Consider the following 6,000-nt stretch of genomic DNA (forward strand, 5'->3'; position numbering starts at 1 on the left):
CTCTGGACAGGAGGAAGCAGCTCCACGGGGAGGAGCTCAGCCTCATTTATTTATCCAAGCACTTATTTATAGAATGCCTTTCTCACATCCCACCGGAGCAGAGGGCCCGGAGGAAGGGCAGCTTTGTGCTCTCCACTGCTCTAAATTCAGTTTTCCGGCTGTGAGATGGGCCCCCCCCCCAGCCCCTCCTGCAGGAAGCAGCTCCGCGCCCTGTGGCTTCCAGCTGCTGTCTGCTTCCCAAGAGCTTTGAGGAGAGAAAGCTGTATTTCTTCCATGTGTGGCTTCTGGTAGCCTGAGCGAGAATAAATTCTACCTGTTATTATGGAACTGTTGCATTGGGTATCATTGGGAATGGCTGGGATGAAAAGGACCTTATAGCCCATCTCATTCCAACCCATGGGCTGGTTGTCCCCACCCCAGACCAGGCTTCCCAAAGCCCCAACCCAACTTAACCTGAGGCACATGCAGGTATGGGGTAATTTCATTTCTTTGGTGTCTGAGCATCTCTCCTCCAACCCCTCATCCTGCAGGTTGGCACCGAAGGGAGCAGGGAGGTGATACCTGGGCTCTGAAAGTTAAAGTTTGACAAAGTTGGGAGCAATCAGAAAGTTCTGCGGGAACCAGCTGTCAGCACAAGTAGCACCAGCAGCCCCACCCGTAATTAAGCAGTTCATGGTAATTACTAGCAATCAATTAGACCAATACTGACCAGTGATGACAAAATGGTCTGCAGGGAACACAGCCCCATAATGGCCAAGGAAGGGCCATAGGTCAGTGAGACCATGGGGTGGGAGATGAGTCCCTATGGCCCCACTTTGGGGATCCCCTACTGCAACAGCATCAGCCCCAGAAGGAAACAAAAGGCAAATTTCCCTATTTCTGTTGTTTTCCCCCATGGTCTGAGGGGCTGCAATTGGGGCTGGGCTGAACCTGAGCCCCGTGCTGCTCCCAAACCCACCTTCACTGGGGAAGATCCTCTTTTATCTCTATTCTGCTCCCAGAAAATGGGAAAACAAGGAGGTTTGATGGCTCCCATCTGCAAGCTGAGCCAGGAGCGGCTTTTATTCTTCCAGTAGCAGCTTTGATATTTGCTTTTCCTATGGATTTAAAAAAAAAAAAAAAAAAAAATCAAGAAAAAAATACAAACCACCTTGAAATAACACTTTGAGGCTCTTCTAAATGCTACGAGCCAGCCGACCTTTCGGAGCCGCGCTCCAGGTGTTAGTTTTGATCCCAAAGCCAAGAGTGCTGGCAGCTGCAGGGAGAGCTCTGCTCCCACAGGGAGCTCCAAAAACCACCAAAATGCCCTCAAAAGTGGCATCAGCCTTCACTTCATGGCTGTGGTTTTCATGTTTCCAAACCTGCTGGAAATACACCCCCAAGGCCACCGAGATGTGTGGTTTGGGTGTTGGGTATCATTGGGATGTGGCTTCTTAGTGCTCGGTTGGGTGTGTTGGAGGAGGGTTGGGTATCACTGGGGTTTATGCTCTCAGAGCTCAGTCGGATGTGCTGGAGGAGGGCTGGGTATCTTTGGGGTCTGTCTTGGTGCTCAGTTGGACGTGCCTTCACCAAGGCCCACGAACCACAGCTGCTGCCAGATGTGTGCACATCTGGAAGATAATACAGATGCTCCTTGCAGAGCGTGCTTCCCCACTGCAGTGCTGCTCTGGGCTCCACGCTTCCCTGCCCTCCAGGAGCAGGATTCCCCCCCTGTAGAATAGCTGCTTTGCATTGGAATGATGCTGAATTGTTTTTCCTGAGCTTTTTGGGACAGCCCAGACCCATTTCCCATTGGGAATGCTGAGCTCTGCCCTGAGCCTTGCTGCTGAATTTCCTGGCTTTTGCCCCAAACACTTCACTCAGTGTCTGTCTGTGGCTCCAGACCTATGTTGGGCAATCCTCAGTTATTTACGCGTTGTATCCTGACCTCTTTCAAAGGGAGGAAAACCCATTAATATCCACCGAGGGGGAACACCGTGACACTCACTGTGACGCTCCGATGGCTCTTTTCCCTGATGTAAAATACCTTCTGGAAAATAAAATGAAAGAAAGAAGGAAAGGAAGCCTTTGTGGTGTGTGATTCCCAGTGCTGGCATGTAGGAAACAGCAAAAGCAAACAGGAGAGGAGGCTGCAGGGCAGAGCAAGGAGGGCACTGCGGCCCCACACAGCCCTGGTTGGGGTGGGAGGGCTGCATGCAGACCTGGTAGGGTACATTCAGCCATGGAGGAGGGGAACTCATATTGGGCACAGAGATGTGGGGGGGATGGAGCTCACATCAGGCCAAGCGATGGCGGCTTCCTTCCTCTTTCTGTTCTGTGTTTGCAGAGTAAAGGAGAGGAACCTCCGTGAAGCTGAAGGGTGAGGGAGGGGAGGTCGTGGGAAATAAAAGGGAGGAAGGTAAAAGGGAGAAGTGGGGAAAAGAAAGGGGGAGGGAAAATAAAGGGCAAAAAAGGAAAGGCCCTCCAGAAAAGGGGAGAAAAATTAAAGTGGTTTAAAAAATATAAAAAGGAGAAAAAAAAAAAAGACCAAGAAAAGGTAAAAAGCAAAAATAAAAAAGCAGAAAAATAAAAGGAAAAAAAATAAAGGGGTGAAATAAGGGGGAAAAAGGAAAGAAAATACAGAAATGGGGAGGAAATGGTAAAAATGGGGGGAAGAGGAAGGTGGGAGGAAAGGGGAGGAAGGGGGTGAGGGAAAAAAGGGCCAGGAACAGAGCAGAAAGAGGCACAGAATAGGAAAAAGGAAGAAATAAAAGGCATCAGAGGGGCAAAGAAAGGGAAAATAGGCCAAGAAAAGGGGCCAAAATGGGGGTAAATAAAGTGAAAAAGTGGCAGAAATAAAAAGGGCCATAAAAGGGCCAAAAATGGGGAAAGAAGTGAAAAAAGATGCAAAAAAGGGACAGAAATAAAAGGGAAAAAAAGAGCTGTAGGGATTTACTATGGCTCACTGCATAACAATATCCGTATTTATGGTGGTGGCAGCGTCTGTGTTTTGCAGGTAGACTGCAAAGATGTGGAAACTGGGGTTAAATACAGCTGTATGTGCCTATATAGAGCTCCAGATGGAAGAGACCATTCAGGTCATCCAGCTCCAACGCATGGGCTGAGTGCCCCCACCAGCTCATGCTGCCCAGGGCCCCATTCGTGGCCTTGGGCACCTCCAAGGATGGAGCACCCTCACTTCTCCTGCTTGGGGTTGGGTTGTGTGCTGGTGAGTGGGAGGCACTGCAGATGGCAGCAGGAGCGGAGCCGCCAGCTCCATGTGTCATCACTGCCGCTCAGCCCTGAGCCTGGCAAATATAGCCAACAATGTCATTGTTGCTAGGATCTTCAGGCTCCGGGCGGTGATGCCCAGGGAAGGCCAGCCACGAGGAATGGTGTTATCTGCATAGAGAGGAAGGAAACTGTGTGGGGCTGTGGGCAGTGAATAGGGCTCAGCCCTGGAGCTGTGCTGTTCAGCCCCAGCCCTGAGATCCAAACCCATGCAACTGCCCCAATGGCAGCACACAGAGCCCAGAACCCCACACACAGATCCCTCATTCACCCCAAAATCACCCCCACAGCACCAAAGTGACCTCAGCGTGGTGGTGGGAGGAGCCCCATTAACACAGACCTGGTGGGGGCATTGGTTTTTGGCAGCTGCAAGCAGGCTCTGCCCCATGCACACATCAGTTATTCCCATCCCTTCCCCAACACCCCTGAAAAACGGGGGCTTCAAAGAGGTGATGTCCCCTATCCACAGGGATGAGGATGCAATTAGACCCATCTCATTAAGGGCTGACCCCTAAGGCAGCAGCAGCCCAGGCCCAGAGCCCATCCATCAGACCCCATCCCCACTGCTCTGTGTTCTTGGAAGCACACAGCCCTGACCTATTTCCAGAGCCGTTTAAACAAATCCTTGATAAATGAATGCGAGAAACCATTTCCTCTCTATTTCCTTCCATTAGAAACGAAACACTGCCATTAATCACCAATAAAGAAATAAAAACCCCATCCACTGTCTGCGAGTCAGCACGAGTTCTGCTGCAGCCATAAAGGCCCATTGGCTCCACTAAGTGCACAGTGCCCTCCCCGAGCAGGGTGGGGGTCACACTGCAGGGTGAGGGTCAGGGTCGCGCTGTGGGGTCAGTGCAGAGCCCCAAAGCAGCTCTGCTTCCCCTCTAATAAGGGGCTGTTCTTCCCCTCTAACAAGGAGCCGACAGAATCCCGCACGGGGTGTTTTTTGCGCAGCGCCTTTTGCAGCGCAGCGCGGTGCCAGCATCATGCACAGCCCCGATAAGGCACTGGGTCGGAAACGCAGCCCAAAGCCGTGAGTTTCGTAAGGTGCTGGACAATAGAGAACGGAGCTGCCAACTTTCCCCTCGCGCAGCAGCGACAAGTGCTCGGAAACGGCACTGAAAGCAGAGAAATCCTGTGGGAGGAGTGAGCCGGGCACCCAGCCCTGCTCTGTTCCTTTTGTGGCCGCAGGGACTGCCCCGCTTGTAGGAAACTGATGCCCCAAGACCGAGGAGCAGAGGGAGAACACGAAGCTTTGTGCGTAAATAGTGAAGCGGGGCTGTGAACTCCACGCTGCATCAGCTCCTGAGGGCAGCCCGGGCACCTTTTGCATTTCAAAGATGGGATTTTCAATGCAAATGCTGCCCGGCCCAGGTGCCAGCGCTGCTCTGTGAGTGCAGCCCCAGAGAACCCATGGGGTGCATGGGGATGATGCAGAACACTCCATAGGGTTTGCTTGGCAGAGCCATTTCTTGTCCTTTACTGTGGATATGAGGAAAGATCTGGGGGCAAAATGCGTTCAAAACCTGCTTGTTTGGGAGCAGAGCTGTGCAGCAGGATTACACCCCAAAAGGGTTGTTGGAGCTCGGGGTCATATCCTGCCTTTCCCCATGCAAACAGCATCCCCAGCACCAGCAGTTAACATCTGCATGGGTCAGTGGGCTCACAAAGTGCTTGGCTGTGAGCATGACAAGGCTGGGAGCACAGCAGGGACAGGATTCGGCTGCTCTGCTTCAGCACAGCATTTGTATATGGAAAAAAGATGGCAGGAGGAGGCCAGCAGCCCTGCTCCATCAGGATGGATCGTCACCCAGCAGACAAATCGCTGTGCTACAGAACAGCTGCTGGGCAGGAGGCGGCGGAGCAGCGCTGTCAGAGCGGATGGGAGGAAGGAAGCACTCAGGAGAGGTGATGTCAAAGGGACATCCCTGCCAGCACAAAGGGTGAGCACAAAGCTCAGCCCAGCTACGCTGAGTCCAACCCAACACAATTCAACACAACACAACCCTATATAACCCAGCCCAACCCAACACAGCAGAACTCCAGCGCCATGTGTGCATCACAACACGCTGTTAGCACAGCAGGAAAGGACGGAGGAGGGGAAGGTGTTGGGTTTTAGGATGGATTGTAGATAAGTAGCATCCCAGATTTGGGGTTGGGGGATCCGTGCCCACCTCACTGCATCCCACTTCTGGGACCTGCACAGGCCACGCACACACACTCCCAAGCAGGAGAGGATTTCCTATAGAAACAACAGTGGCACACAGAGCAGCCCCTACCTGTAGTGCTATGGGTGGTTTATATCTCACTAATGGCAGCAATGCCACCCAGCCCTGAGCAGCATCTGCTCCAGGAGGCTCTGAGCACGCAGGGAGGAAGCGATGCAGATGGCTCCAATCCCACACAACCCTCCGTTAACCCTTTGAGGGTTATTGTTCCTACAAGATGCTGCTCAGCAAAAGGGGATTGGAGGCAGCGCTGGGATCTCTCAATAGGAAAAGGCTCCGAAATGTCAGCTTTCCCAGGGAAAAACTGCAGAATAAAGCAATGAAACAATGAAGGCACTTCTGCATTGGCTGGGACGTCGTATTTCTGCAAAATCACTTTGTTTTCTTTGTGGTTTTTCAAAGTGTGGTAACGGAGCTGCAAATAAAACAAACGCTTTCAAAACAAGGGGAGCTTTACAAGGGAAAAAATGTAAATATTTGCCCTGTCGGAGCGACACGA

This window comes from Coturnix japonica, chromosome 22, assembly GCF_054131305.1.
Source record: "Coturnix japonica strain WE chromosome 22, WE-NBRP24, whole genome shotgun sequence".
Lineage (NCBI taxonomy): Eukaryota > Metazoa > Chordata > Aves > Galliformes > Phasianidae > Coturnix > Coturnix japonica.